Source organism: Schistocerca serialis, chromosome 7 (assembly GCF_023864345.2).
Source record: "Schistocerca serialis cubense isolate TAMUIC-IGC-003099 chromosome 7, iqSchSeri2.2, whole genome shotgun sequence".
NCBI classification, from domain to species: Eukaryota; Metazoa; Arthropoda; class Insecta; order Orthoptera; family Acrididae; genus Schistocerca; species Schistocerca serialis.
In genome coordinates this window covers 84,520,035-84,545,806 of record NC_064644.1, presented here as the reverse complement: position 1 = coordinate 84,545,806, position 25,772 = coordinate 84,520,035, and the positions used below count along the sequence as shown (strand labels likewise).

The 25,772-nt window shown below is 47.6% G+C and overlaps 1 protein-coding gene and 1 pseudogene across 1 annotated transcript in view; both read right to left on the bottom strand.

Annotated features, from left to right (window-relative positions):
• LOC126412391 (RNA-binding protein MEX3B) overlaps positions 1-25,772 on the bottom strand; it is a 151,253-nt gene that overhangs the window by 20,204 nt on the left and 105,277 nt on the right. The gene's annotated exons all lie outside the window — the stretch shown is intronic.
• Positions 8,115-8,232, bottom strand: LOC126413705 (5S ribosomal RNA; annotated as a pseudogene).

Below are 25,772 nucleotides of genomic sequence, written 5' to 3'. Positions count from 1 at the left end.
TGATGTCTTTGCCATCAGATTCCGTTTACATGAATCCGATGAAACCCAACTGGTACCCATCGGACGCCATCTCCGCGCCCACAAACCGACCGCCCATAAATTGGGAGTGTGCGCGTATGTCTGGAAACCGATCAAGTATTGTCGAATTCACGGCACGCACAATCGGAAGTAGGTGGTCATAATGTTTTGGCTCATCAGAGACAAAGCAAAAGAAGATATGGTAAATGACGTTTTCCGAAGAATTATAAAGTGGTTATCAGAAAATGGATTATCCATAACCTTTGAACAGGAATAATTATAGTGTGTTTTTCTAAGTCTTACCAACAATCTGTGTAGCCCATGAGAAAGAGTGAGTGAGCTTCTCAAACAAGTTGAGCTACTTTTGCTCTTCGTGTTACCCGCTAATCTCGGAAACAAACGAATCGATTCTCCTGAAGCAGTTTCATATCTCCACTTAATAACGCCTTATGGAATAATTTTGTGGCGTTCGCCACTTAATGAAAAAAAATTCGCATTGCACAAAAGCGAGTGTCAAGAATAAGGTGTGTTCGTCTACTGACGTCATGTAGGTACCCATTCAAGGAGCTAAGCATTTTAACTGCGCCGTCACAATACATATACGTGGTGGAATCCAAAATTTTCGGGGCTGGTGCTGCCATCTGCAAAGTAGGAGTAGTAAACCTTTGCATCTAGTTCGGTAGGTGGCGAGAGCTGCATATCTGATGAGTCAGATAGCGGAGTGCCATTCAGCTGGACCGCGTGTTGCGTGTTCACAGTGACTTCTGTAATACTCCGTGTTTAGTGTGTGACGATTTTACGATGGAAACAGAACAGCGGGTGTGTATCAAATTCTGTGCGAAATGCTACGGAGACCCTTGCAATGATTCGACAAGTGTTTGGGGGACACAGCATGAGCCGTACGCGTGTTTTGAGTGGCATGCTCGGTTCAGGGCCGGCCGTACAGACTTCGAAGATGATGCTCACACTGGAAGGCCCGTTAGCCGCACAACGCCAGAGTTTGGTGCCAAACTTCAGTAATTGGTTCTTGCAGATCGACGTCGAACCATTCCAGACCTTGCGGATGAAATGTGTATTGGTTATGGGACATATCAACGAATGTTGACTGATGAATTGGGCATGCATCGTGTTGCCGCAAAATTTGTGCCAAGGATCTTGACTGGCGATCAGAAGGCACAGCGTAGTGTGCACGGACCTTCGTCAGACCACATCTGATCCAACATTCTTGTCACGGGGTACCACCGGCGACGAGAGCTGGATTTACGGTTATGACCCAGAGACAAAGCAACAATCGTCCCAGTGGAGAGCCTGGGCTGTCCAAGATCCAAAGAGGCGAGACAGCGAAGAGCAAAGTGAAGAGCACGATCATAGTTTTCTTTCATACCAAGGGAATTGTGCACAAAGAATTTGTCCCACCCAACCGAACAGTGAATTCCGCGTACTACTGTGACGTTTTGCGACGGCTCCGTGAAAACTTGCGGCGACGAAGGCCCCAACTTTCGCGTCAAGGGAACTGGCTGCTGCATCACAACGCGCTCCGTCCTTGCTCATCAGGACCATTTTGTCAAAAATGGCGGTTGTACCCCACCCACCGTACTCGCCCGATTTGGCGCCTTGCGACTTCGCGTTATTCCCAAATTGAAACTTAAGTTGAATGGCCGTCGGTTCGACACTCGAGAGAGGATTCAAGAAGCAACGCTGGCAGTGATAACCCTCAAAGAAATGGACTTCCAGAAAACGTTTGACAAGTGGCAGAAGTGCTGCTGGGACCAGTGTGTACGTGCGGATGGAAACTACTTCAAGTGTGATGTGACCATTAGTCCAAAGATAAGATTTTCAACAGATGGTAGCACCAATCCCGAAAATTATGGATAGCACCTCGTATTCGCTATTGAAATTCGTCACAAATAACGCATCACAGTTTTAAAAGAAGTTATTCCATACCTATATCATTAGCGGAAGGAAATTACTTTTATTAAAGCTGTCACTCCCTCAAAGGAATTCAATATACGGCACAAAAATCTTCAATCGTTTGCCCAATAATATAAAATGTCTCACAGGTAGCAAAGCAAGTTTTGAATCTGACCTAAGAATCGTCTGTCCTGGACAACAGTGAAGTCAGTAGCCAATACAATGGAGGGGGGCTAAATAACTGTTCATTAATGTTAACGCAAATCATGAATACGTACCCTCGTCTTCGTCCGACATTTCGATAAAAGGGTCATCTACGGAACATGTAACAGACTGATGTTAAAGGAAAGGGAGGGGGGGGGGGGGGGGGAGAGTACTACTGGTAGAGGGGGGGGGGGCGGCGAAGGAGACCTTAACATGATTTAACCACACAGCCCCCTCCCCTTTTGCTCTTCGAACCAAATCATGGAACCACACCTGTCTATGAGCCTGGGTTATGGACGCGACAGTGGAATTCAACTAACGTAAACTGAATTATATTGAAGAGCCAAAGAAACTGGTACGCCTGCCTAATATCGCTCAAGGCCCCCGGGAGCACAGACGTGCTGCAACACGACGTGGTATGGGCTGGACTAATGTCCAAAGTAGTACTGGAGGGAACAGACACCATGAATCCAGCAAGGCTGTCCATAAATCCGTAAGATTACGAGTGGCTGGAGATCTCTTCTGAACACCATGTCGCAGGCATCCCAGATATGCTCAATAATGTTCATTTCTGGGGGAGTTTGGTGGCCAGCGGAAGCGTTTAAACTCTGACAAGTGTTCCTGGAATCACTCTGTAGCAATTATGGACGTGTGTGTGTGGGGGGGGGGGGGGGGGGGGCGCGTGTCATTATCCTGGTGGAATTACTCAAGTCAGTCTGAATGCACAATGGACATGAACGGATGCAAGTCATCAGACAAGATGCTAACGTACGTGTCACTAGAGTCGTTTCCAGACGTAACAGTGGTCCTATATCACTCCAACTGCACACGCTCCACACCATTACAGAGCCTCCACCAGCTTTAACAGTCCCCTTCTGACCTGCAGGGAATACTGATTCATGAGGTTGTCTCCACACACGTACAGGTCCATCCGCTCAATACAATTTGAACCGAGACTACGACTAGGCTACATGTTTCCAGTCATGGACAGCCCAATGTCAGTGTTGAGAGCCCCGGGCGAGGTAAATCTTTGTGTCGTGCAGTCACCAAGGGTACACGAGTGGGCATTCAGCTCCGAAAGCCCATATCGATGATTTTTCATTAAATGGTTCGCAGCTGACACTTTTTGATGGCCCAGCATTGAAATCTGCAGCAATTTGCGGGAGGTTTGCACTTCTGTCACATTGAGTTGCAGCCGTCGTTGGTCCCGTTCTTGCAGGATCTTTTTCCAGCCTCAGCGATGTCTGAGATTTGGTGTTTTACCGGATTCCTGAAGAAATGGTTGTACGGGAAATCACTTCATCGCTGCCTCGGAGATGCTGTGTCGCATCGCTCGTGCGCCGACTAACTCCGTGTTCAAACTTACTCAAATCTTGATAACCTGCCATCGCAGATGCAGACTGCGTCAGACACTTTGTCTTATATAGGCGTTGCCGACCGCAGCGTCGTATTCTGTCTGTTTACATATCTCTGTATTCGAATACGCATACCTATACCACTTTCTTTGGCGCTTCAGTGTGTACTAACCGGAGAAATCTGCACGTTTCACGGATGTATTTTCTGTCCTCTGTATTCATTTCATACTTCTTCCGGCTATTTATACTTGTATGCAACTTTTCGAGCGATTTGCGTAATCGACGGCCACAAGATGTGACCAAGGCACGACACGTTTTCGGAAACTGCTGGTAATGAACTCGAATAAGTGCCGCAGACACGTTCGAGCAACGAAGAGGTGGTGACGTCACAGCGCAGACGCGGGCACGAGGGAGAAAGGCGGCGGAGGCCAAGGAGCCGCTGCAGGCCGACGTCCTAGCGATGCCCTTCAGGACTCAGCAAACCACAACACAGCTCACCTTGGAGCGTGTCTTTCAACTCTGGCGCCATTCACATCTTTGTTCTCGCCTGGCGAGCGCTCCGCTGCCTCCGCCGTCTCTTCATCTGTATCTCTTAACGCCTTACGATGACGACATGCATATTTCGGGGGTATAGCACTAACAGAAAGATACTAATGTTTCGCTAACTTGTTAGTATTCGTCTCTCTCTCTCTCTCTCTCTCTCTCTCTCTCTCTCTCTCTCTCTCTCTCTTTCTTTCTTTCTTTCTGTCTGAAGGTATTTCTCTGGAGTGAGCCTTTAAAGAAAGTGAAACACAGACCATAAGCAGTTCTGATAACAACAGAATAGAAAATTTCGAAATGTGGTTCAAATGGTTCTGAGCACTATGCGACTTAACTTCTGAGGTCATCAGTCGCCTAGAACTTAGAACTAATTAAACTTAACTAACGCAAGGACGTCACACACATCCAAGCCCGAGGCAGGATTCGAACCTGCGGCCGTAGCGGTCGCTCGGTTCCAGACTGTAGCGCCTAGAACCGCACGGCCACTACGGCCGGCTCGAAATGTGGTACTAGAGAAGAAAACCGAGGATTAGGTGGGTAAATTTAAGAGAACGACAACAGTAAAACCGGTTTCACGGTTTTCTTCAATAAACTAGAAATAGTATTATTTGCTTGTTACCACCATGTCTATGATCTGCAATCAGGTACCTTAAAAGGTCTCGCCAACGTTTGATCAAAACAGTCGTTTGTTCCCCGTTCACCGCAATGTGGAATTAACAGCTTCAGGCGGTGGCATCGCTACAGTTACCCGACGTCTGTAATGTATTTGTAAAAATACCTGCAAGTTTTAGCTGGTGTGTTCCTACGTGTTTTTAATAACCTTGCTTTGACGCGGGTGGGGGGTGAGGAAGAAAGCACAACGCACGCTATTAATCGTGTGCTGGTGGGGAGGTGGGTTATGCTGCAGACGATTTCAAATCCACACTCACTCAGAAGTACAGGTGTCCCAGTTTACTCTGGTGAGGCAGGCCGAGACATGCCAGTTCTTTGTGAATGTTGTACTCAACCAAGCGCGTGCAATGCGACATCTTTAAGTGCAACTTGCAAGGTCGAGCTGTTCGATCAAAAATGGACTTTGTCCTTTCGCTGCAGATAAATAGGTTGTGAATATGCAACAGGATTATAGGTCAGTACAATAGGCAAGTTGGAACGCATTGCAACCCCACGTTAAGAGCAATATCTGGCGGTATCTGTGATGCGGCGTGGTACTGATACTGCCGGAGTACTGCATCTCTGATGGGCTACTGGAACTGCTGCGTCCTATCAGACCGTAATGGAGAGGTTACGAGGAAGGAAGGTTAGGACCCAGACTGTCCCTGTCCCTGCTGACGCGGCAACATCTCGCACTACTCTTTCAGGTTCTGCCGTTTCCGTATCAACCGACAGCTTTGTTACTGGGGAAACGAGTTATTCACAGAGTGGTCTACATTTTCTCTGACGCAAGATTATGGCAGTGTTCGTGTGTGGAGACGCAGTAGTGAGGGATGATGGGTCGAATGGGTCTTTCCATTTCGTTTTGAACACGCGTCGAAAATTTCTTTTTACATAAACGATGTAGGATGTAATTTAATCAATTTGTGAAATGTAAAGGTATAATTCGGTAACAAATTCCCGGCCGGGAATTGAACCCGGGCCCAGTGCATGGGAGGCAAGCACGTTCCCATCCAGGTGAGCAGGCGGGCCTAGGTTGCAGTAGGTACTTGGAGATGAAGCTTGCACTGGATAGAGTTGCGTGGAGAGCTGCATCAAACCAGTCTCTCGACTGAAGACCACAACAACCACCCAGTCGTCAGTAATTTCTCAGTGAACGAACACACACACACACACACACACACACACACACACACACACACAAAGTTGTGTTCCCCTAATTCTTTTGAGCAGTTCATTTCCGTTCATCTTTCCAAAGCTACTGGTAATACAAAACATGCTTCTCTGCAGTTCCGTGACTGAAGCGGTTTGCTGTGTACTCACGCTGACAGTTTCGTGCCCGCACGCACACAAATACGAGCGATGTAGCCAGCAGGCTTCTGCGAACGCGCGTGTGCTGTGGCCACGCCCTCTCGCCACTTGGAGGCGCACAATGATGCGACGCCGGGGCGTTTCCTGGATCGAGGCGCGGCTATCTTTGGAATGCCGCGGCTCAGACAGATGGCTGTCTCGAGGGCTCTGCCGCCGCCCACAGAAAGGTCGGATTTATTCTCGGCACCGCACCTACACCACGCACTAACGCACGGCGCTAACACGCTACGCAGCCACTGTCGCGGCAGTAAAGTTTTCCACGCGTGCGCAAAACTTGTCCAAAATCGGAAAATATGGAACGGAATGCCACCGATGACTCGGTGTAAATGTCCGTCAATATTACAAGTTGAGCGCTCGGCACATGAAAGGAATTCTAGGGAGAGCGAAATAGTGCCTGCGACCACAGACTTTCACTATTCACTCACGCAAGAAGGCATCCACCTAACTACGTTATGGTTGGTTGGGGTTGAAGGGACCAAATAGCAAGGTCATCAGTCCCTTGTTTCAAATGTGGTCCATTCCGATAGTGGATCATCTCAAAAGTCTGAACGATAAAAGGGAAACGGCCAAAAAATGTAAAAGGGCAACTACGTTATGGAGTCACGTAGTACTGTTTCGGTAAGCCCAGGCAGAGCGAATGGTTCAGCAGAAACTCTTTAAATCGAAACCGGTTCAAATAACACCATCTACTGGTAGAGCTGTCAGCTTCCCAATGCGCAGCAAGCACGGAAAAGTCGCGAACCGTTATAGTTAGTCAAGCATCTGAATTTTGAATTGATTAGTAAATCACGTTAGGCTTTAATATAATATGTGACCTACGTATCTGGTTTTTCTCATAGCAATTTGGCCTGCAGACATCGTCAGCTCGTTCGACTCACGCCATGTAACCAAACTACAGCGATCTGGTAGAGGCTAACAGGACTAGACATTTCGTGGACATGTACATTTATAAACTATTGCCGGCCGGTGTGGCCGTACGGTTCTAAGCGCTTCAGTTTGAAATCACGTGACCGCTACGGTCGCACGTTCTAATCCTGCCTCGGGCATGGATGTGTGTGATGTCCTTGAGGTTAGTTAGGTTTAAGTAGTTCTAAGTTTTAGGGGACTGATGACCTCAGACGTAAAGTCCCATAGTGCTCAGAGCCATTTGAACCATTTTTTGAACTATTACTCCGATTGGAAATGTAAATCTACCTCAGTAAAATTAAATCAGCAGTTGAAAAATTAGGAAATAGCTCGATGAAAATAGACTGATTCTGTTAGACTGGAAAGGAAAGCTTTCCTGAAAGAATTTTAACAGCGAATAAATTGCACGTGTTAGGAAGTCTCTTCTGGAAGTATTTTAAGTGGAGCCTATATCGTCCAAGTCTCAGTTCTCTATAGGTGAACAGATTGAACAGCAAAAGCAGAAGCAGAAAATTTTTGGGGGAAAAAAAAATTTTGGCCGGCACAGACGGCAGCAATGAATCAGTCGTGAATTTGGGGTGCTAAAATTGCGGAAGGAGAGCACGGCTTTAATGAAGTAAACTGGTAGCAGTAGTTACGTCGAAATGGAGAGGCTTGCTCATGCCGAGATGGACTAGCGCACAGAGTTGAAATGCAATATCAAATCATTCGATCTCGAATGCTCAACAGTTAATACTTATTAGGAATGGAATCCGTTAGACATTGAATCAATTCGATCTATTCCAGGCTTCCGTTACCGCAATGATTTTCCCGAAATTGTGCCGTATTTTAACTTGCCCACCAACCTCTCTGACGGCCGAACATTTTTATTACTACTGGACAGAGAACGGTGGGTCGTGTACTGATTATCGCTTTCAAGTTACGAAGTAGATGTGGGTACACAGTTTTCCTACCTCATACACTCCGTCTTCAGGCCACGTGTGGCCTACCGGAACCATCCGACCGCCGTGTCATCCTCAGTGTAGGATGCGGATAGGAGGGGCGTGGGGTCAGCACACCGCTCTCCCGGTCGTAAGATGGTATTCTTGACCGAAGCCGCTACTATTCGGTCGAGTAGCTCCTCAATTGGCATCACGAGGCTGAGTGCACCCCGAAAAATGGCAACAGCGCATGGCGACCTGGATGGTCACCCATCCAAGTGCAGACCACGCCCGACAGCGCTTAACTTCGGTGATCTCACGGGAACCGGTGCATCCACTGCGGCAAGGCCGTTGCCTTTCCTACCTCACCCAATTCAACTAAATTTTAACCAAAGCAGGATCTTGTTCTTATTTATACACTGAAGTATCGCCGAAGATGTGGCTCTAACGCTATGAACTAAGTGGGATCATAAATATGTACGATAGAGCTTAAGCCGTCTTAATATGTAAATTGAAGGTGGATAGGAAAGGTATCACTAGTGTCAGCTACATCGGCATATTACGCAGAATTGGTGGCGACGAGAGAAATCTAACGGACCGGGATTGGAATCCGGGATCGCCTGCTTACTAGGCAGGAGCGGGAACAACTGCACGGACCCCTCGGCTGGCCTCACGGCCGACCCAAACTCTCATCGAGCGCCACCTGACCGCAGCCGTCTTTCTCCTCATGATGGATCATTGGTAAGCACGGTAGTCTTCTAATGAGAATACTGGCAGTCTAAACAACTTTTTATATAATGTATGAATACAATAAATTACGTCCCTTGTATAAAATGGTGTGTCAGTCATTAAGATCAGTTTGGATTCCGTAGAAATGTCTGAACACGTGAGGCAATACTGACCTTACGACTTATCTTAGAAGAAAGATTAAGGAAAGGCAAACCTACGTTTCTAGAATTTGTAGACTTGGAGAAAGCTTTTGACAATGTTGACTGGAATACTCTCTTTCAAATTCTAAAGGTGGCAGGGGTAAAATACAGGGAGCGAAAGGCTATTTACAATTTGTACAGAAACCAGATGGCAGTTATAAGAGTCGAGGGACATCAAAGGGAAGCAGTGGTTGGGAAGGGAGTAAGACAGGATTGTAGCCACTCCCCGATGTTATTCAATCTCTATATTGAGCAAGCAATAAAGGAAACAAAAGTTCGGAGTAGGTATTAAAATCCATGGAGATGAAAAACTACGAGGTTCGCCGATGACATTTTAATTCTGTCAGAGACGGCAAAGGACCTGAAAGACCAGTTGAACGGAATGAACAGTGTCTTGAAAGGAGGATATAAGATGAACATCAACAAACTGATCGACGAAAAACGTCTTTGCTTTAATGACTTCCATCCCAACTCGCTTATCATATCTGCCACACTCTCTCCCCTATTACGTGATAATACAAAACGAGCTGCCCTTTTTTGCACCCTTTCGATGTCCTCCGTCAATCCCACCTGGTAAGGATCCCACACCGCGCAGCAATATTCTAACAGAGGACGAACGAGTGTAGTGTAAGCTGTCTCTTTAGTGGACTTGCTGCATCTTCTAAGTGTCCTGCCAATGAAACGCTACCTTTGGCTCGCCTTCCCCCACAATATTATCTATGTGGTCTTTCCAAATGAAATTGTTCGTAATTTTTACACACACGTAGTTAGTTGAATTGACAGCCTTGAGAATTGTACTGTTTATCGAGTAATCGAATTCCAACGGATTTCTTTTGGAACTCGTATGGATCACCTCTCACTTTTCGTTATTTAGCGTGAACTGCCATCTGCCATACCATATAGCAATCTTTTCTAAATCGCTTTGCAACTGGTACTGGTCTTCGGATGACCTTACTAGATGGTAAATTACAGCATCATCTGCGAACAACCTAAGATAACTGCTCAGATTGTCACCCAGGTCATTTACATAGCTCAGGAACAGCAGAGGTCCTAGGACGCTTCCCTGGGGAACAGCCGATATCACTTCAGTTTTACTCTATGGAGGGCAGCGTGGAGGGTAAAAATCGTAGAGGGAGACCAAGAGATGAATACACTAAGCAGATTCAGAAGAATGTAGGCTGCAGGAGGTACTCGGAGATGAAGCCTGCACAGGATAGAGTAGCATGGAGAGCTGCATCAAACCAGTCTCAGGACTGAAGACAACAACAACAACAACAACAACAACAACAACAACAACATAGTTATGCGGCCGTTTAAAAGATATAAAAACTAGAGGCGTCCCTGAATCCAGGTGCTCATTTTTGATACTCGTGGTTCCATGGCAGTAGTTTCTACACTACTGTTGCCATGTGCAGCTTCCTTCGTCCCCGGCAGTGAGAAACGACACGGCGCCACCTAAGAGTTTCACCGTAGTTTAGTTTTTACACCTGCAGTTGCAGCCGGCCTGTCTGCGGCACGGCTTCGCTCCGGGCGCCGGTCGGTGGTCTCGCGCTGGTGACGTCGGGGCCGGAAGCGAACCCACGTGAGGCGGCGCGCCGGCGCGTTCAACGGCCGGCCTGGGCGAACGCACTCTGCCCGGCGGGGGCACAGCATACGCCCCCGAAGTCTCCACACCTGATGCGGCGGCATACAGGCAATGAAGCGGTGGATACCTAACGTCCGATCGAGAAAAATGTTTTGTGAACCGAGAAAACTGACTTTTCTACGCATTTACTAAGATACGTTCTGTCGGACATGTCCGAAAGAACAGATACCATCGGTGACCAAGCAGCTCGTTAGAATGAAACTACAATGAAATGAACACCCTTAGCTGCGTACAGGCGTTGACATACGTCAACGGGGCAGATGAAAATGTGTGCCCCGACCGGGACTCGAACCCGGGATCTCCTGCTTACATGGCAGACGCTCTATCCATCTGAGCCACAGAGGATAGCGCGGCTGCAGGGATTTATCTCTGGCGCGCCTCCCGCGAAACCCGCATTCTCAACGTACTGTCCCGCACTATATTCGTAGTGACCCCGCTCAATAAACTCATTACTCGCGGCGCGTTGCCGATTCTCGTAAGAGTTCGGGCACTGTTTGTGCATTCGCACAGAAGAAGAATATGGTCAAGTGGCCGGTCAGCCTTAACTATGTATTTACTAACAAGGGAACCACCCCATCGCACCCCCCTCAGATGTAGTTATAAGTTGGCACAGTGGATAGGCCTTGAACTGAACACAGATCAATCGAGAAAACAGGAGTTGTGTGGAACTATGAAAAAAAATCAAAATATACAAACTGAGTAGTTTATGCTCAAGATAAGCAACATCAAGGATAGTGTAGGCTCGGGAGCGCTGTGGTCTCGTGGATAGCGTGAGCAGCTGCGGTATGAAAGGTCCTTGGTTCAAGTCTGCCCTCCAGTGAAAGATTTTAATTTTTTATTTTCAGACAATTATTATCTGCCCGTCAGATGCGAGGTAACTGCGCCGTAGTATGGGGACGCCACACGTAAACAAACATCGAAACACACGTCGTCAGTCGACTACAGCGCACGGAAGAGAGAGTATTCCTGCTAACGAGGCTCCCTGGCTGGCAGTTGACTGTTCGCTACTTTCGACGAGAGTGCATTAAATACGTGAGATGTATTCCGTGGGCAATATGAATCCAGCAAATAGAGCGGACGGATGGACAGATAATTGTCTGAAAATAAAAAGTTCAACTATTCACCCAAGGGAAGACTCGAACCAAGAACCCTTCGTTCTGCATCTGCGCACGCTAACCACGGGACCACGACGCTCTTGAGCTCACTCTCTCCTCTCTTGCGCATGGACTACTCAGTTTCTGTATTTTGCTTATTTTTTTCATAGTTCCACACAACTTCTTCCCGTTTTCTCGATTGATCTGTGTTCGATGGGGAGGTTCTCTTTTAGGATATGTAGTGCGGGACAGTACGTTGAGAATGTGGGTTTCGCGGGAGGCGTGCCAAAGATAAATCCCTGCAGCCGTGCTATCCTCTGTGTCCTCGGTGGCTCAGATGGATAGAGCGTCTACCTTCTAAGCAGGAGATCCCGGATTCGAGTGCCGGTCGGAGCACATTTCCATCTGTCCCCGTTGACGTATATCAACGCCTGTAAGCAGCTAAGGGTGTTCATTTCATTGTAACTTCTCTACGTGTAACAAGGTAATTGGTTCCTAGGACACGCCCCCACGTCCAGTATTGCTGCAGAGTGGCTCCAGCAACGCTCTTCTGAGTTTAAACACTTCCGCTGGGCACCAAACTCCCCAGACACGAACGTCATTGAGCGTATCTGGGATGCCTAGCAACGTGCTGTTCAGAGGAGATTCCACCCCCTCGTACTCTCCGCAGCCCTGCAGGATTCATGGTGTCAGTTCAAATGGCTCTGAGCACTATGGGACTCAACTGCTGTGGTCATCAGTCCATGGTGTCAGTTCCCTCCGGCACTACACACATTAGTCGAGTCCATGACACGTCGTGTTGCGCCACTTCTGTATGCTTGCGGAGGCCCCACATGAAATTAGGCAGGTGTACCAGTTTCTTTGGCTGTTCAGTGTATGTTCCGGAGTACAACTAGACACTGTGTCATTTAGAAGGTTCCGCGTTCTGGTGCAGGGGGACCGCCGTGCCTTCATCTCTCAATGGTGTTATTTGGATGCTATAGGAAGAGGAGATACCGAGCGCTGGACATGACAAGTACCGTTCTAAACTGAAGCCTATGCTCGCATTTTTTGTAAATATAGAGAGGAGCCCCTGCACGCACAGGCTCGTCAGATGGTGACCTTTCAAAAGGAAATACACCACCTCTACTTTGGTTGGTACTAACAAGGATTCCGGTGAAAATGCAACAAAAGCAGCAATCTATTTTCGGAGGCTTTTTCATAATTTGTAACTTTTAGAGAAACGTCATGAATGGCGTACTTTTTAGTTAAACCTGCATTTTGTCGCCATGTTAAAATTTGCACCTTTGCCGAAGCACGGCGGAGTTTACAGAATGTCACCTCACTAATATGTCGTGCCGAAGCAATTTTGAGAGAATTCTGAAACTTTTGTTTGTTAGCTGACAAACTGACAAGTAAGATCAATATCATGCGAAAATGCACATCCTTGATACAAAAATATATGTGTAATGTCATAACTTATGCTGTTCCGAAGCCCACAGAATTTCATTTCACCAGCTATTGATGTCCCTTAAAAATTACATTCCTCCACCCAAAAAGTTTGTAATAAGTGGATTAACAAGTTTTGTATAATATGACAAAATACCGTCCTCTTGGCACGCTATCATTTGCCAAAATATCATTTCGTTATGTCAAACTGTTCATGAAATATAAGGAATGTTGTGATTACTTCCTTCTATCGCTGGTGCCCGCGCGATCGCAAATGAGTGTGCTACAACAGGTCAGTTTTCTCGAGATTGGCGACAGACAAACTTCCACCAAAGTCTTAAGAAAAATGTAAGACCTCGGCTAAATTCCATACACGGCAACATATTAAAAATTATGCACCAAACGCAAAATCATAGCGACCTCTATTTTTCATTGCATACTTTTTCGAATTTCGCGCACAATTACTATGACCATTACGTAAATGATGGGCATGTCAACATGAAGCTGCCAAAAAAGACAAACGCAAAAATTCGATTTTTTAACCAAACAGATTTCGTAAATCGTTTGAGAATGATTACAGGGCGCGCGCCTCGATTCTGCTTCGCAATGTGTCGCCGACCGGCCGGTAGTTGACCAGCAATGTGTGGGCTTCCCCTTCCAAACAAACGAAGGAATGAATGAATGAACTCGCACAGCGCTTCGGACGTAAATCTGTCACTGCACTGTATCCTGTGCGGGCTATGCACCTCCGTTAGGACCAGAGAAACTGACGCATATCTGACAGTCTTTTTACTAGCCGAAAAAGAAAGTGAGTACCAGTGGAACCAGAACCGCCCGCAATCCAACATGTGGTGACCTGCAGAATATGTAGGTATGCAGATTAAGTACATTACACTACACACTCATTCAGCCACTTAAGACGACGAGGTAGGAGTTGGGCCATCCAGAAACAATCCAAACACACCACGGGCCGATCACCAGAAAATGCTACCGGAACACTGTGCTATCAGTCTGTTAACTGATAACGAACAAAGAAGAGCAGTTTAATGTGTCGGGGACCTGACAGACACCTTAATACAAAGAAGATTACCGTGGACGAATATTTTCTGTCACCGCATGCCAAAGTAACTGGACTGACGTGACTGCTCTTCCGTAAGAGACGGTCATCGCTCGCCACCAGATGAATGCTGAATTTTAAGGAAAGTGAGTGACATTTCAGCATATCGTGCGGTAGAGGACCAGCTGCCACCTAGCTCAAAGCTTTCTCGGGCGCCGCGTACTCCCCGTGTTGGCTGCTACGTAGACAAATGCAATTCCCTGCTAAGAACGGCTGGCAGCACATTGGCAACACTGTTGTGTTCATATCAGCTGCAGTCAGCAACCCATTTTATTCGAGATTCTGCAACCACAACAGCAGTGCTCAGTTGCGTCGCCCGCCCCATTTGACGCTGCTCGGCCGGTGCGTACTTCCAGGGACGGCCAAGGAGAGAAGGAGCGCGCCCCCAGTCACTCGTTTACTAGCAGGGACTGTATAGCTGCTGGCCTGTGTACGCCAAGAGAGCGACACACCACACCACGCCACGCTGGGGGAGCCGACATATTTTTACCGCGGCCGCTGGAAATAGACGCGAACGTGTGGCATCGGCTACAGCACGCTGCAGGCGACAGCACCCAGCCAGGCCCTTCCCGCGTCCTTGGGGGAGCCGGCGCGGCACCATTTCGCAAGGGCCCACAACCGGCCCTTCCGTGCCCCCGCGGCGCCTTTCACAGGCGCACAGGGATGTCCACAGCGCGACGCCGGTCCAGAGAACAACACGTGTGTGAAGCCGTAAGCTCTGCGGCTCAGCAGGTAATGCCACACTGGACATGCCAAACCCAGATTGTCACAGCCACAAATTCTATCACACACAGCTTTTTTCAACCCTTGCAACTCCATAGTTTGGAATCTAAGTTCAGGTAAGATCCCCAGTAACTTGCTGGGTACGTCAGATCAAAACTTTCGAGGAAGGGCTAGGGCGCACCACTCCATTTCTAACACGCCTCGTTAAGTGCGGCGATGATCAGACGAACTTTATGGCGGAGAAAAGCTTAGCGTTCGCATGGTGTGTAAACAACCGATATACTCCACATGTGAAGTTGCTCGGCGCACCGGGAGCGACCGTAAAGACTTTTCCCGTTTACAGTCGCTCCCATCAGCCAGCGCGCCGAATGCCAACTTTGCGCGAATATTACTGTAACCTGCGCACCTGGATTCAGACTGTTAGGTCACAACTTAACGTCGCCGCGGCTTTAACACATCCCACAATCTTTGAAAATGTTGAAATAGGAACAAAATTTTTTCATCCATGTGTGAAATGTTTACTTTCAATAAAACCGAAGCAACTGAGCAACTTGCAAGTGAAGGAAACTAACAAATTCGCACAGAAAACGTAGTGCTGATCTGTGGTAAATTTCAGGCAAATGAACTTCGTGAAATCTATTATAGCGGGCAGTAACATGAATTTCTGGGCGGGAACTGGTAATTATGGCTGAGTAGACCCATATATAAAAAAAAGCAAATGCAAATTATACCCTTCAATTTCCATGAACACGTTTTTTCAACACATTTCTTCACTAGCCACAGAAGAAAAGTCCCTTTTCATACAGGAAATGTTATGCTTAAATCTTCAATGTTGAAAGTTTCAGTACAATGTCAAGCTGTGCTTCACACAGACATTGCGAAAGCCGTGTAAAGGCTTCGTTCTCTGTACATTTGTTTTGGATAAATTTAATGTGTCAGTTTCTGCTTAACCACGGGATGTCATTCTCGTGTATGCACTGTGGAATTACCACCGTTCATGAGACCTTCGTCGTGATACTTCAGTCTTTAGACGACATAAATTTCATTGCAAAGTGGTATTATCCGTTCACACGATAACTTAACTCTGAGTACGGATACGAGGTCTATTAAAAAATTCCGGAATTTTGTCCTCAAAATTTTTCTACGCTTACCTTTTACTTATTGTGCATGGCCTCCTCCTAAACACTTTCGTCCACAATTGATTCGCCAGTACCAGATCCGTTTCCACTTCCGGAAGCAGTATTCGTACGCCTCTTGCTGGATCGCGCAAAACGCCCTCTGCGAATTCTCTTTTCTCTCTTCTATCGTTACAAATCTTCATCATTTCAACGAGTTATTTCAACTTTCTTATTTCCGAAGTCTGCTGGGATCGTAAGGTTCTCTTTAAGGATCATCTCGTTCTCACTTGAGCTATCCAAAAACTCTCTACAGATTGCGAGGCGAATGAGCCGTGGGACGAACTTGGCGTTAACAAGACAAATTCCAAGATGCTGTGTAAGGATTTCATGACACGATTCAACTGAAACATTAAATTCTTCTGAAATTTCTCCGACAATCAGTTTTCGATTGGCGCACACAATTCCGTTGACGTTCCTCGACATAAGCGTCGCCGGTACACGCCGAAGAATGTCCTGAATGCGTGTCATCTTTAACTTCTGTCTGGCAATTTTTAAACCATGTTAGCCATTCGAGACTCAGCACGCTTATTGTATTACTGGGCGTGTCTCTGCGAAGGTTTTCTCGAGTTTCACGCAAAATTTCATGCAAACGCGTTGCTCGTCTAATTCTACCATCTCGATGAGCCACCGAGCCCGAAGCTGAGGTCACAGAGGTTCTCAAAATCCAAATGAACAGCGGAAATTGCTACTCCTCCCTCCCCCCCCCCCCCTCCTCCTCTCTCTCTCTCTCTCTCTCTCTCTCTCTCTCTCTCTCTCTCTCTCTCTCTCTCTCTCTCTCTCTCTCTCTGCTCCCCCCAAGTTACTGCGTAGTTACGCGCTGAATCACTTTCTCCATTCAGCACGAAACGCCACTGCGGTGGACCCAATGAATTGAACAACGCGCACGGCACGCGATATTATGACTAGGCCGGCGGAGGGAACACGTGCGCGGGACAGCTGACACGCTCAGTTCGCGCGGCGGCCGCCAGCGGCAGCACCGGCGCCTCTCGCCGCTGCAGCTCAGTCACACGCCAGCACCGCCTGCCGCCCGCTATCAACAAACCGAATAGCCCCGTGTTCAGCACACAACTCGCGCTTTGTCCAGAATGTACCACCTGGAGGAACTAAAAGGCACCACCACCACGGCTTGCGGCGGCAGCTTTCAACTTTAAGCTGCCACCTTTAACGAGGTCCGTGTAGCAATCACAATATTCTCGGACGCGCAACGAGTTTTCTCAGCAGTGAAACGGAGTGGGCGATCGTCCGACGTTTTTATGGGATTTCGCAGGAAGGTCTTAAGGTCCACAGTCGAGGGCATTGGCCACATGGCTGTAGTGCGTTACCTAGCACCAACCGAGAATTCCATCAAAATTCAAGCAAGCCGTTCTCTAAAAAAAACCTGCTTGTTCAGGTACAAGGCGTACAATAAAATAGTGATCAATAATTACGGGACAACCGCTTTGTGCAATAATGAGCTCTTATCTACGACAGGCACGGAAATGTTTTCGAGTTACGAGACCTCATAATAGTTCCCGTTTATTGCGTATAATCGTTCTCAAATGATTTACTTTATCGCACAGTGTCACGCTCAGCGTTACGTACTCCACATACGCAATCAAGTCGATAACAGGACAATATTTTCACACTGTTGTGTTGACAGAATGCGCTGCCGGAAAGCTCCCGTTTACTGTCTTTTCTTGACACACTTCGGTGCGGCAAGTCAGACTAGTTAAGGTACCATATGTCTTGCTCATCACGGAGTGGTCTTCGGTGAAAATTCAGACAGTATCATGCGACATGTTGTCTTACCCCGTCTCTCTCGAAATGACCAGGACAGGAAACTGAAAAATTTGAAGGTATTCGCAGGCTTATCTATATTATCACGTACACCATTCTGGAATGCGCGAGCGAGCGAGAGAGAGAGAGAGAGAGAGAGAGAGAGAGAGAGAGAGAGAGAGAGAGAAAGGGGGGGGGAGGATAGATGCAGGTAGGAATTCTGAGTGAATCCGAGTTCCAATAATTATCTCAAGTTTCGTGTAACGGAACCTTGGTCTCCCGTGGCTCGTTACAGTGTTAACTCGAATTCGTTAATTTACCCATCCGTAATGGACCCGCTCGGGTACGCGTGCGTGTTGACGAGCAGTTTCCGGAACGGTAAAGTGCGTCGGCCCCGGATCGAATATACCAAAGGGTCGGTGTGCTAGGATGGCCGCACGTGGTTTTTAGGCGGTTTTCCACATCCCACTGGGAGAGTACCGAGCTAATACCCAACCCCACCTCAGTTACACGATTCGCCAACGTTCAGAGAACTTTCGCTCCCTCTGACATGCAGAACACTACACGCAGATAGTAGGGCCACACACATTCGCGTCAGGGGGCGAGCGTAACAGTGTCGCGATATCAAGGATATCCGAACGCCGCCGCCCCCTCAAAAGTTCGTCAAAAAAAAACAGATCAAGCATAAAAACAGGAAGGAAAATGTAGCAATTGTCGTACAACATGTGATACTTGTGTAGAGCGAATAGGAGGCAAGTACGTCTACAGGTCCCTTCCTTATACCTCACTGATCCAAGCTGACGTTACACCACGATATAGACACAAATCTGCATTCAGCGAACAGATACGTCAATAACCGGACGGATAGTATATATATATATATATATATATATATATATATATATATATATATATATATATATATATAGTTACAAAAAGGTACGGCCAAACTTTCAAGGAAACATTCCCCGCACACAGAGAAAGAAAATATGTTTTGTGGACATGTGTCCAGAAACGCTTACTTTCCGTGTTAGAGCTCATTTTATTACTTCTCTTCAAATCACATTAATCATGGAATGGAAACACAGCAACAGAACGTACCAGCGTGACTTCAAACACTTTGTTACAGGAAATGTTCAAAATGTCCTCCGTTGGCGAGGATACACGCATCCACCCTCCGTCGCATGGAATCCCTGATGCGCCGATGCAGCCCTGGAGAATGGCGTACTGTATCACAGGCGTCCTCAATACGAGCACGAAGAGTCTCTACTGGGGTTGCGTAGACAAGAGCTTTCAAATGCCCCCATAAATGAAAGTCAAGAGGGTTGAGGTCAGGAGAGCGTGGAGGCCATGGAATTGGTCCGCCTCTACCAATCCATCGGTCACCGAATCTGTTGTTGAGAAGCGTACGAACACTTCGACTGAAATGTGCAGGAGCTCCATCGTGCATGAACCACATGTTGTGTCGTACTTGTGAAGGCACATGTTCTAGCAGCACAGGTAGAGTATCCCGTATGAAATCATGGCGGTTAATCGAGGAAGAACAGTACATACTGACGAAACTATTATGGGCTCTAACATGGAAATTAAGCGTTTCCGGACATGTCCACATAACATCTTTTCTTTACTTGGGTGAGGAATGTTTCCTGAAAGTCTGGCCGTACCTTTTTGTAACCCCCTGTATATCACGAGGGCTAACAAGGATCTCCGCGTTTGCAAGTCCATCACTGTGATGACCCTTCACTGTTTCTATTTTGCTTCTTTTTCACGGTTCTGTACACATTCTTCCTGTTTTCTTGCTTTACCTGTGATCAGTTTTTGACGGGCCATCCACTGATCTATCTTACCACTAAATTTGAGTTTCTAAGTATGGCGACCCTGCGCCGATGCAGGTCAAGGACACAAGAAAAGGCAGCTTTAACTACACCTAACTGAATACCGTATCTTTACAATCGTGCAAATTTCCACATTTTGCGTCGCGTCTTATTTTTGAACAAAATAGTTCCATCATTCACAATACTTGCTACTAACAACTGTAATGCCAACTTCACATTTCCACCTTCAATCGGCATTGAGTCGGGCTTCTGACTCCTGTGATTTTTTTAAAACAAAAGTGAAGGTTGTTTGGGTGACTTCTCAAAAGTTTCATACTTACATCATTACTCTGAACGGAGCCACTGGAGACCACTTGTCCATTACACCAAAATATTCAGCAAATATCGTACAATCTCCGAAGACATGAGACAGTTTCTGAATGTACACCACACCACTTCCTCCTGTGTACAGCGGCGAGGTCCTTCCGGCTCGGCCAGCCAGGTGCCTAATATTAGCAGCGGCCGTCCCCCACCTCAGATGACGGCCACCACGTGCCGTCTGGCACAGCACAGCTGATCGCCGGCTCGGAAACGCTACTTGTCCAGTACAGTGGAGCACACCGAACCACACCACTGCTCGGTATCTTCAAATCTCACCTCTCTGTGGTATTGCAGGTTGTAGTACAGCTAGTCAACAGTAACACACTGATGGGCCAAAGGAAACCATTACAGACCCTCCACCACCTTCGACAGTCCCTGCTGACATGCAGGAACCGTGGATTCTAGAGGTCGTCTCCAGAACCACAGACGTCCATCCACTCGATATTATTTGAAACGAAACTCGTCCGAGCAGGCAATGCGTTTCCAGTCGTCAACAGTGCAGTGTCAGTGTTAATGGTTCCAGGCGAGGTGTAAAGCTTTGTGTCGAGCAGTCGTCAAGGGTACACGAGTAGGCCTTCGGCTCCGAAAGTCCATATAGATGACTTTTCGTTGAATGGTTCGTTCAAATGGCTCTGAGCACTATGGGACTTAACTTCTGAGGTCATCAGTCCCGTAGAACTTAGAACTACTTAAACCGAACTAGCCTAAGGACATCACACACATCCATGCCCGAGGCAGGATTCGAACCTGCGACCGTAGCAGTCGCGCGGTTCCAGACTGTAGCGCCTAGAACCGCTCGGCCACCCCGGCCGGCGAATGGTTCGCACGCTGACACATCTTGCTGGCCTAGCACTGAAATCTGCAGCAATTTGCTGAAAGTTTCCACTTCTGTCATGTTGAATGATTCTCTTCAGTCGTCGTTGGTCACATTCTTGCAGGAGCCGCAACCATGTCTGAGTTTGACGTTTAGTCGGATTCCTGATGTTCACGGTACACTCGTGAAATGGTCATACGGGAAAATCCCCACTTCACCGCTATTTCTGAGATGCGGTGTCCCATCGCTCGTGCGAATACCACGTTCAAACTCACGTAAATCTTGATAACCTCCCATTTCAGCAGCAGTAACGGATCTAACATCTGCGCCAGACACTTGTCTTACATAGGCGTTGTCCGCCCCCGGTAGCTGAGTCGTCAGCGCGACAGAATGTCACTCCTAAGGACCCGGGTTCGATTCCCGGCTGGGCCGAAGATTTTCTCCGCTCAGGGACTGGGGATTGTGTTGTCCTAATCATCATCCTTTCATCCACATCGACGCTTAAGTCGCCGAAGTGGCGTCAAACGTAAAGACTTGCACCCGACGCACGGTCTACCTCACGGGAGGCCCTAGTCACACGACATTTTATTTATATAGGCGTTGCCGACCGCAGCGCCGTATTCTGCCTGTTTACACATCTCTGTATTTGAATACCCATGGCTATTTCTTTGGTGCTTCTGGCAGGCTAGACATTCGAGTTTTGCTTACTCCGATCAAAATTCCACTGCCAAGATACACACGCCTTGTTCCTTTTATATAGCTCTCTGCTGCAATTTAGTGCACGTTTTCGGAAAAAAAGAGGCGTGCACTTAAATTCCCGGCAGCACTAATGGCCAACTTTTTCAGTTAACATTGCAACCAGTGCTAGTAGCAGACTCATTTGGAACAGGTAACCCGAAGACCCCAAGGAACTGGATGTCTGCGAAAGGCAATTCAATAATTTACAGGCCGCTACGCATATCAAATACACATTTGACCAGTTGCTTAACACCTTGTTTGTCCGTCGGTGGAACGAAATACATCACAGACTATCAGGGATCCCAAAGTTTATTGGCATCAGAAGTCTACGCACAGGTCACATAATTCGCGTAAAGGGCCGTCTATTCGCGTACACGGTGCAGGCGCTCGATAGTGACCCATACGTGTTCCAAGGATTTACATCAGGAGAATCTGGTCGCCGAGACATCACTATAATGCTCGTCAAACCACTGTCGCACGTTTAGCACGGTTCTGGCTCCGGAACACGAACAATTATAATGCTGAAAGACATCGCCGCCGGGGAAGACATTAAGTATGAAGGGAAGCAGGTGGTTGGCAACTGTCAACGTGTCTTCGATTATTACCAGAGGGCCCACGCAAGCGAAGGAGAATGCTACCAATAGAGTTAATACTGCTCCCACCAGCCTGTGACCATTGCGCACTGCACGTTTCAAGCCGCCCTTGACGTGAATGACCGCTGTCTTGGAGACGCCCAGCCACCTATTCCAGCGAAGATATTATTCATCTAAAGAACCGGCACGTTTTCATCGATCGACGGTCGAATCCCGATGGTCCTGTGCCTACTGCAATCTTAACTGACAGTGTAATTCAACAGACATGTCAAAAAACAAGTGTGGTCGGCTGCGGAGCTCGATGTTCAACAATGTACGAGGAACGGTGTGCTCCGAAACACTTGTGCATGCACCAGCATCGTGCTCTTTCGGCAGGTATGCCGCATATCACTGTGTCCCACTTTATAGAACAGACAAGCCTGCGAACCCCACAATTTAAAACTACAACGTAGACACCGTGATACGTCTGAAGCGGAAACTCAAAGGGTAACCGCAGCGATACTACGAAGAATCAGACGTTTAGTGACGGACGGAAAGCAAAAATATCAGCGTAAGGTATCACTAGCTAGTCATATGCTACGAAAGTCCAGCTACCGGATTGATTGTGCGTAGGGAGTTAAGAAAATGGGGTACAGGGTCGAACAATTCCTCATAAGGCACACATTTCCGAAGTGAATGCTAAGTGACGCTTGAGGTAGCTGACAAGGGAACCTCCCCATCGCACCCCCCTCAGATTTAGTTATAAGTTGGCACAGTGGATAGGCCTTGAAAAACTGAACACAGATCAATTGAGAAAACAGGAAGAAGTTGTGTGGAACTGTGGAAAAAATAAGCAAAATATACAAACTGAGTAGTTCATGGCAAGATAGGCAACATTAAGGACGCTGGGACCGCAGCAGCGCAGTGGTCTCGTGGTAACGTGAGCAGCTGCGGAACGGAAGGTCCTTGGTTCAAATCTTCCATCGAGTGAAAACTAATTTTTTATTTTCAGTTTATGTGACAAACTCTTATGTTTTCATCACTTTTTGGGAGTGATTATCACATCCACAAAAAAACCTAAATTGGGCAAGGTAGAAGAGTCTGTTTATCCATTCGCCAAGTGTACAAGTTAGGTGGATCGACAACATATTCCTGTCAGGTGATGCACATGCCGTCACCAGTGTTGTATAGAATATATCAGACGTGGTTTCCTGTGGAGGAATCGGTTGACGTATGACCTTGCGATCAAATGTTTTCGGTTCCGATTGGAGAGGCACGTCCTTTCGTCTACTAATCGCACGGTTTTGCGATGCGGTCGCAAAACACAGACACTAAACTTATTACAGTGAACAGAGACGTCAATGAACGAACGGACAGATAATAACTATGCAAAAATAAAGAACGTAAAATTTTCGCTCGTGGGAAGACTTGAACCAAGGACCTCTCCTTCTGCAGCTGCTCACTCTACCACGGGACCACGGCGCTCCTGAGCTCACTTTGTCCTTTATGTTGCCTATGTGGCCAAGACTGATGACCAGTTTGTATATTTTGCTTATTTTTTGACAGTTCCACACAACTTCTTCCTGTTTTCTCAATTGATCTGTGTTCAGTTTATCAAGGCCTATCCACTGTGCCATCTTATAACTAAATCTGAGGGGGGTGCGATGGGGAGGTTACCTTGTGAGGACAGAATGTGCCAGCATGACACTGAGCCGCGTCAAAGCAGCATGTTTCGTTAACAGTGACATTCCTTAAATGGACTGTCGTACATTAAGTCCAGAGCTTTCACCCTATGGAACACTTTTGGGATAAATCGTAGCGTCCAAAATCACGACCACCTCTGGTTTTGGCTCTGGGGGAAGAATGGACTGCCAGACAATGAACACTGTTCCCAGGAGACAGAGCCGTCATAAAGGCGAACCGTTGACACTCTCCGCAAGGTCCATTAATAGGTGTCCGTATACTACAGATTGCCTTATTGGCACGAAGTATCTAGGCATCGCCTCGTATCTAAACTGCCCCAAAATTTTCTGCAGTACTTGCGAGTTCACAAGCCGCGTGCTCCAGCTTGTTTCGCGGCTGACCTTGCAGTGTAAGCCAGTTTGTTGCCTGTGTGTGTTCGAAAGCTCTTCCGCGTGTGCTCCGTTCTAAATTAGCCAAGGTGAGCGTGCTCCGAGGAATGTCCTGTCCTTTTCTTTCTGTACAACAAGACGAAGACTCCATTGTCTCCGTGCCAAGTGGAGCTGAAGCGACGTTCTCTCCGCGCTACCCTCATGACATTTTCCAATCTCTGGTTGAAATGAGGAGCTTTTGGTGTTTTCCCCCTTACATACGCGACGAACAATACATAACGCAACTTTTTAATGCATAACAAACTTGGATCACAGTTCTTTTAAAGGAAAACACCGCCATTTAACTATCTTTGTTTATGTAAGTACAACGTCATTTGACTGTTTCATTGTTTATGTAAGGCTCCACACTCTACGTCCCGTCCTGTGAAAAGGCGTCAGTGGTACACATAGAGTAGGTCTTCGACAATTAAGGCCGTTCTGCCGAAGCCTTGTGTACACCGTTTGCCTCGCAACAACACGGCCAGTGGATGCTGCGAGGTGAGATGCCAGTTGCCGTGCAGTACTAAGGTGGCACCGCCGTGCCCTTACAGCCAAATAACGGTTCTCTGATGTTACAGGGGTCGGCCCCCCTCGTCTTCGATCTCTATAAATGATTCACGTCAAGCCTTCGAGCCACGTCAGTTTGCGACCGTCCTGCTTCCATTCTTCGTATGTCCCTCCACAGCAGAGCGCCTCGTGGGTGTCTTCTCTGCGCCATGCTGCAGCATCTGTGACTGTCACGCTGCGATTGTGAATGTGCGGCTACCCGGCAAACATTACCTCGTTTGACAGGTGCCCTGACGTCATCATTGGCGTCGTCGTCCGTTGACCGGAATGCCATCTTCCGTGCAGGATACGATCGTACGGGCATCCGTTGGCAGTCTGAATGGTTAGATCGCGAATTAGACAACAGTACGGGGAAATAGTGGTTTCTTGCTTTAATTTTGGACACAGTGTCTTATGACACCCCGGCCGGGACAGCACCAGGGCAGGCTGGGAGCCGTCACGCAGCCGCCCCTCTTGTTTAGGCTGAGGCCGCAGACGGCCGGCGCCAAACCCGTACACAGGCGGCGACGCCACGCCGCTGTCTGCCCCACGGCGATCAACACGCCCAGCGCCTAGGTCTCCCCCACTCCTCACCGGAATGCAACCTAAATGTCGCGCTAGCGAGTAGGCTCAACGGCCAGGCAGCTCGGCAGTCTATCAGCCCCTGCAACGAGATCGCTGGGCGGCGTACAATGGAATCAATCCTCAATGAGACTAGGCGAAAACGACACAGTAAACTGGTCACCCAGTAGTCAGGCGATAAACATGCCCACTGATCAAGGCAGGGTCGACGACTCCATTTACTGGACTGGAACCTGCCTGAACCCATCACTAATGTGTTGGTAAAATCTAACTACTTAGCTACATCAAGAGGCAGGACGTAGAATATTAGTCTAAAATCCAAAAACGAAAACATGGAAATCTAATGATGCCGAAACCACGTTATAACAGAGATTCTGGAATCTCTGGCTTCAAAAGAAGGCAGGACAGGTAGTAGGTAGGTCTAATGAAAGGTAACGCGAACTTCAAAGCGGCAACGCGAACTTCAAAG